Source organism: Ananas comosus, linkage group 24 (genome assembly GCF_001540865.1).
Source record: "Ananas comosus cultivar F153 linkage group 24, ASM154086v1, whole genome shotgun sequence".
Lineage (NCBI taxonomy): Eukaryota > Viridiplantae > Streptophyta > Magnoliopsida > Poales > Bromeliaceae > Ananas > Ananas comosus.
This window is the reverse complement of record NC_033644.1, coordinates 5,573,983-5,579,819: the sequence shown is the minus strand read 5'-3', so window position 1 is coordinate 5,579,819 and position 5,837 is coordinate 5,573,983.

Here is a 5,837-nt window from a genome sequence, read left to right as displayed (position 1 = left end):
CAGGACTTAGGTTGCTCGGTTCAGAGCAGCGTTAGGCTACGAAGATGCAGCTCTTGTTCGGTTTTATGTTTGTCAGCTGCCACTTTAAGACGCTTTTGTCGTGAATTCGAGTTTAAACTGCTATGAGTTTCATACGCGTCGTTAAGGTGCCTCGTGAATGGAGCGATCTAGGAGTTCCCAGCCACGGTGCAGCTCCTTCTGCCTTTAGGTGCGAGCGGGCTCGAGGAGTGTCGTGGTGCTGCTGCTTTGCACGCGGGCTTGCCGAGGCGCCGTGGTGCAGCCGCTGCTTGAGGTGGGCTCGAGGAAGGAACAGATGTTGGCCTACCCTCTCACTCTCTCTCTCTTAATGTCGTTCTTTCAGAGAGAGAGAGGGATGTGCTTTGATATATCTCCCCTCACTCCCTCTATGTTTGCTCCGTTCCATTTTTATGATTCTGCGGGGAGTGGATGAGACCACATGGCCATGTGCCCTAGCGCATGGCCATGTCCTTCGATTGGGCTCTCGTCATGCGCGAGTCGGTCATATCGCATGGCCATGTGGTGCGAGAGGAATCCACGAAGCCCTTACTTGCTGGATTTGGTGAAGGTTAGCTTGGTCGAATCCCTGTTGTACATCACTGCTGCGATTTTTGGACTGAAGTGGTGATTTTTGTTGCGTAGAGCTCGAGCTTAGGCGATCTCTGTACTCGGCGGGTTCCGGGTGATCCAGCGGGTTGCTCTACACCGGGGGAAGTCCTTCGCTGCCAGGGATTAGCATTTTAGGTGGGTTACATCGGCTTTACTCCGAAGTTCTTATTGGTCGACATGTATAAATCTTGATTTCGGTAATTAAAGATTAGCATTTTAGATGTTTTGTTTCATATATAAATCTTGAAACTCTGTAGTTTAGCTCAGTAGCTCTGTATTTTGGATCCGAACTATATATATGAAACTCTGTTTTATTTAGCTTCAGTTTTCTCTAGCAGCTCTCTACTACTGTTTGTAGTAGTGTTTGATTTATAGGTACAACTATCGCTTCGTATACAGGAAAAATTTCTTTGTATACGGCGGATTTGTCGGCGTGCCCGGGGAACGTGTAATCTGGGGCGTGACAGATTAAGTTGGTATCAGAGCTTTGCTGTAGGTCGTGGGGACCTAGGAAACTTAAGTTTGACAAACATTAGGGAAGCAAGACGTGAGAGGCGTAATTTTATTGCGAAAGTCAATGATTATTTGTTTTAACTCCTCTTAGAGTAGAGTGAGTGACTGAAGTAGTTTCTGTTTTGGCCTGAAAAATTATGTTGGCTGCAGACGACATAATTTTGGAGGAAAATAGGGACCGCCTCCTGGACTTTCGTTGATTGGGTCGAGAGTGTTGCGTTGTATCTGACCCCGATTTGTTCCTTTCAGCTATGTATCGTCGCCGAGGCCGACCGTCGTTGCGGGAGCGTGCGCAGTTGGCGCAGGATCGTGCTAGATCTCCAGAGATGCCTGAGCAGGCAGAGGCAAGTGCACCCCCTGTTGTGGAGCCGAGTGTGCGACCTGAGGCTAGTGCATCCCTAGATTTGAGTGCACAGTTGGCTGCTCTGACTGAGGTGACGAGACAGCAGGGGGAGCTATTGCAGAGGTTGTGTGAGAGAATAGCTCAGCCACTGAGTTCTGCACCGAGGGCACCAGAGTCGCCAGTTCCACCCCCGACTACTCCAGTGACAGCACCAGCTGCAGCAGTTCCTCCATCGGCAGCAGTTCCAGTAGCGCCAGTTGCGCCTGCTAGGGGGCCAGTACCGTTGACTGAGGCCGAGCAGGAGCGGTGGACGGAGAGGTTAGCTCGTTTTCGCCGATTTGATCCACCGATCTTCGATGGCAGAGGCACTGAGGCCTGGATTGTTGAGGGATGGGTCAGTGCGATGGAGAAGTTATTCGAGGATCTGTTCGTTCCAGAGGGGGAGCAGGTACCCCTGGGAGTACACTGTCTAGCAGGTGATGCTCATGACTGGTGGCGGAGAACGAGGCGAGACCAGGGGCTAGTGGCGGCGCAGCTGAGTTGGGATGAGTTCTGTGGAATGCTGTTTGGGATGTTCTTTCCCAACAGTGTGAAGCAGAAGCTCGAGGAGGATTTGAGGAGGCTTCAGCAGGGAGATCGCCCAGTGCAGGAGTACGTTCGGGAGTTTACTCGACTCCTGAACTGTGTACCATTTGCGGCCAGAGACGAGGCGCACAGAGTATACATGTTCGAGCAGGGGCTGAGACCGGACATCTTCAGGTTAGTGCGGGCGCAGAGGTCGAGGACCCTGGATGCGTCCATAGAGCAGGCCCTATGGGTGGAGAGAGGTGAGGTGTCGCTGCAGGAGAGGACTCAGGCCGTGGGGCAGGGTCAGGACAGGAAGCGCCCCTTTCCAGATGACGGAGGGCAGTCGAGCAGCAGACGTCCGCCGAGACCTCCACGATCACGTTCTCAGGGTCGTGGGTCTTCGGGGCGTCAGCGTTCCAGGGGATCCCGTCAGCAGGGGCAGACTCAGAGGACGCCACAGTGTGTGATCTGCGGGGGACCACACTGGCCTCGGCAGTGCGAGCAGAGAGAGGGCAGGTGCTACGGATGTGGTCAGCCGGGACACATGAGGGCAGCTTGTCCCCGAGCAGCATCTCCAGCACCGTCATCAGCTTCGGCACCACCAGCACCACAGCAGTCTTACGGAGCAGCACCGAGCTACCGCCAGGAGGACAGATCGTCTGTGCCGCGGTCGAGTGAGCGGCGACAGCAGGCTCCGAGTGGCAGGGTCTATGCAGCTCAGGTGGAGGACTCTTCAGCAGCCGACCGAGTGGTGGCAGGTATCACTTTGATTTCTGGCATTAGAGTTCGCACTCTTTTTGATACCGGTGCATCGCATTCCTTTGTTAGCCGAGCATTTGCATTGTTGCATGGTCTAGAGTTAGGAGCGTTGTCTCAGGCACGAGAGGTGCAGATCCCCGACCATGTCTTGCAGGTTACAGAGTGTTGTTGGTCCTGTCCGGTGCAGTTAGACTCTTGGATCATGCCCGCAGACCTGTTGGTGTTAGGGCAGCTGCAGGACTTCGACGTAGTGCTCGGTATGGATTGGCTGGCGCGGTACTATGCTACGATCGACTGTGGAGCGAGGACGGTGACGTTCCGCGAGCCAGGCCAGGAGGAGTTTACTTTCAGAGGCTGCAGGAGCACGCTGTTTGCCACCTGGATATCTTCGGCGAGGGCTCGACAGATGCTGAGCAGTGGGTGTATCGCTTTCCTAGCGACAGTTGTGGAGGTACCTACGGCGGCGCCGAGACTCGAGGACATCCCAGTAGTCCGCGAGTTTCCGGATGTGTTTCCCCCTGAGTTGACGACGTTGCCGCCGGAGAGGGAGATTGAGTTTGTGATTGATGTAGTTCCTGGAACTGCACCAATCTCAAAGGTACCTTACAGGATGGCACCGGCAGAGCTGAGAGAGCTAAAGGCGCAACTTCAGGATCTGATGGATAGAGGGTTTGTGAGACCCAGTGTGTCGCCTTGGGGAGCGCCGGTGTTATTTGTAAAGAAGAAGGATGGTTCGCTCAGGTTATGTGTGGATTACCGGGAGCTGAATAAAGTGACCATCAAGAACAAGTATCCTCTGCCGCGCATTGATGATCTATTCGATCAGCTGCAAGGATCTTGTGTCTTTTCGAAGATTGATCTCCAGTCAGGTTACCACCAGCTGAGGGTGAGGGCCGAGGATGTTCCCAAGACGGCTTTTCGGACTCGGTACGGGCATTATGAGTTCACGGTGATGCCTTTTGGATTGACGAATGCCCCTGCCGCATTCATGGATTTGATGAACAGAGTGTTCAAGCCGTTCTTGGATAGGTTTGTGGTAGTCTTCATCGACGATATCCTGATTTACTCCCGGAGTGATGCTGAGCATGAGGAGCACTTGAGGATTGTGCTACAGCTTCTGCGCGAGAAGAAGTTGTATGCCAAGTTAAAGAAGTGCGAGTTCTGGCTACGGGAGGTTGCTTTCTTGGGCCACGTGATTTCAGCTGAGGGCGTAGCAGTGGACCCGAAGAAGATTGAGGCGATTCGAGATTGGCCTAGACCGACGACGGTTACTGAGGTGAGGAGTTTCCTTGGACTGGCAGGATATTACCGTCGGTTTGTGGAAGGCTTTGCGAAGCTTTCCACACCCCTCACGCGCTTGACGCGGAAGGGGATTCGTTTTGTCTGGAGCGACGACTGTCAGAGGAGCTTTGACGAGTTGAGATTGAGGTTGATGTCGGCTCCTATCCTTGCCCTTCCTGTTATGGGCGAAGGATTTGTGATCTACAGTGATGCATCGCACAGTGGACTTGGTTGCGTGCTGATGCAGCATGGTAGGGTGATTGCTTATGCTTCACGGCAGTTAAAGGATTATGAGAAGAATTACCCTACGCATGACTTGGAGCTTGCCGCGGTGGTTTTTGCTTTGAAGCTCTGGCGGCATTACTTGTACGGCGAGCACTGCGAGATTTTTACTGATCATAAAAGTCTCAAGTATCTGTTCACCCAAAAGGAGTTGAATTTGAGACAGCGCCGGTGGTTGGAGTTGCTGAAGGATTATGACATCAGTATCCAGTATCATCCCGGCAAGGCGAATGTGGTGGCAGATGCGTTGAGCAGGAAGGCAGTGCAGAGCTTGAGTATGTTGATTACTGAGCAGAGACCCCTACTCGAGGAGCTACAGCGGCTGGGACTCGAGATAGTACCCCCTGGGTCTACGGCGAGGCTGATGTCTCTAGTACTACTGCCCACTCTGTTGGATAGGATCCGAGAGAAACAGAGTGGAGATCCGCACTTGTTGAGAATTAGAGAGCAGCTAGACAGGGGGCAGACTGAGGGATTTGTTGTGGACAGTTCGGGAGTACTGCGGTACAGGGACCGACTGTGTGTACCTATGGATTCAGAGATCCGAGAGGACATCTTGAGAGAGGCTCACTGTTCACCTTATACGGTTCACCCCGGTGGAACGAAAATGTATAAGGATTTAAAGGCTCAGTTTTGGTGGAATGGAATGAAGAGGGACATTGGTAGGTTTGTGGCTCAGTGTCTGACTTGTCAACAGGTAAAGGCCGAGCATCAGGTACATGCTGGCAAACTTCAGAGTCTACTAGTGCCCGAGTGGAAATGGGAGCAGATCACGATGGACTTTGTCGTCGGATTGCCGAGAGCACAAGATGGTTTTGATGCGATTTGGGTGATAGTGGACAGACTGACCAAGTCTGCTCACTTCCTACCAGTGCAAACCACTTGGTCCAGAAAGAGACTCGCTCAGTTGTACTTGGATGAGATAGTGAGGTTGCATGGCGTGCCCACTTCGATAGTATCCGACCGGGACCCGAGGTTCGTATCGCACTTCTGGAGGAGTCTTTAGACGGCCTTGGGCACTCAGTTGCAGTTCAGCACAGCATTTCACCCACAGACAGATGGTCAGTCAGAGCGGACCATTCAGACTCTAGAGGACATGCTGAGGGCATGTGTCTTGGACTTTGGAGGAGGGTGGTATCGGCATTTGAGACTGGTTGAGTTTGCGTACAACAACAGTTATCAAGCGAGCATCCGGATGGCTCCGTTTGAGGCGTTGTATGGACGCAGATGCCGATCCCCTTTGTTTTGGAGTGATGTGGGTGAGAGGAAGACGCTTGGGCCTGAGATTCTGATTGAGGCTGAGGAAAAGGTAAAAGAGGCACGACGGCACATCTTAGCAGCCCAGAGTCGACAAAGGAGCTATGCTGATACCCGGAGACGAGACTTGGAGTTCCAGGTGGGAGATCATGTTTTTCTTAAAGTCTCGCCGTCCAGAGGGATTCGCCGATTTGGAGTACGTGGAAAG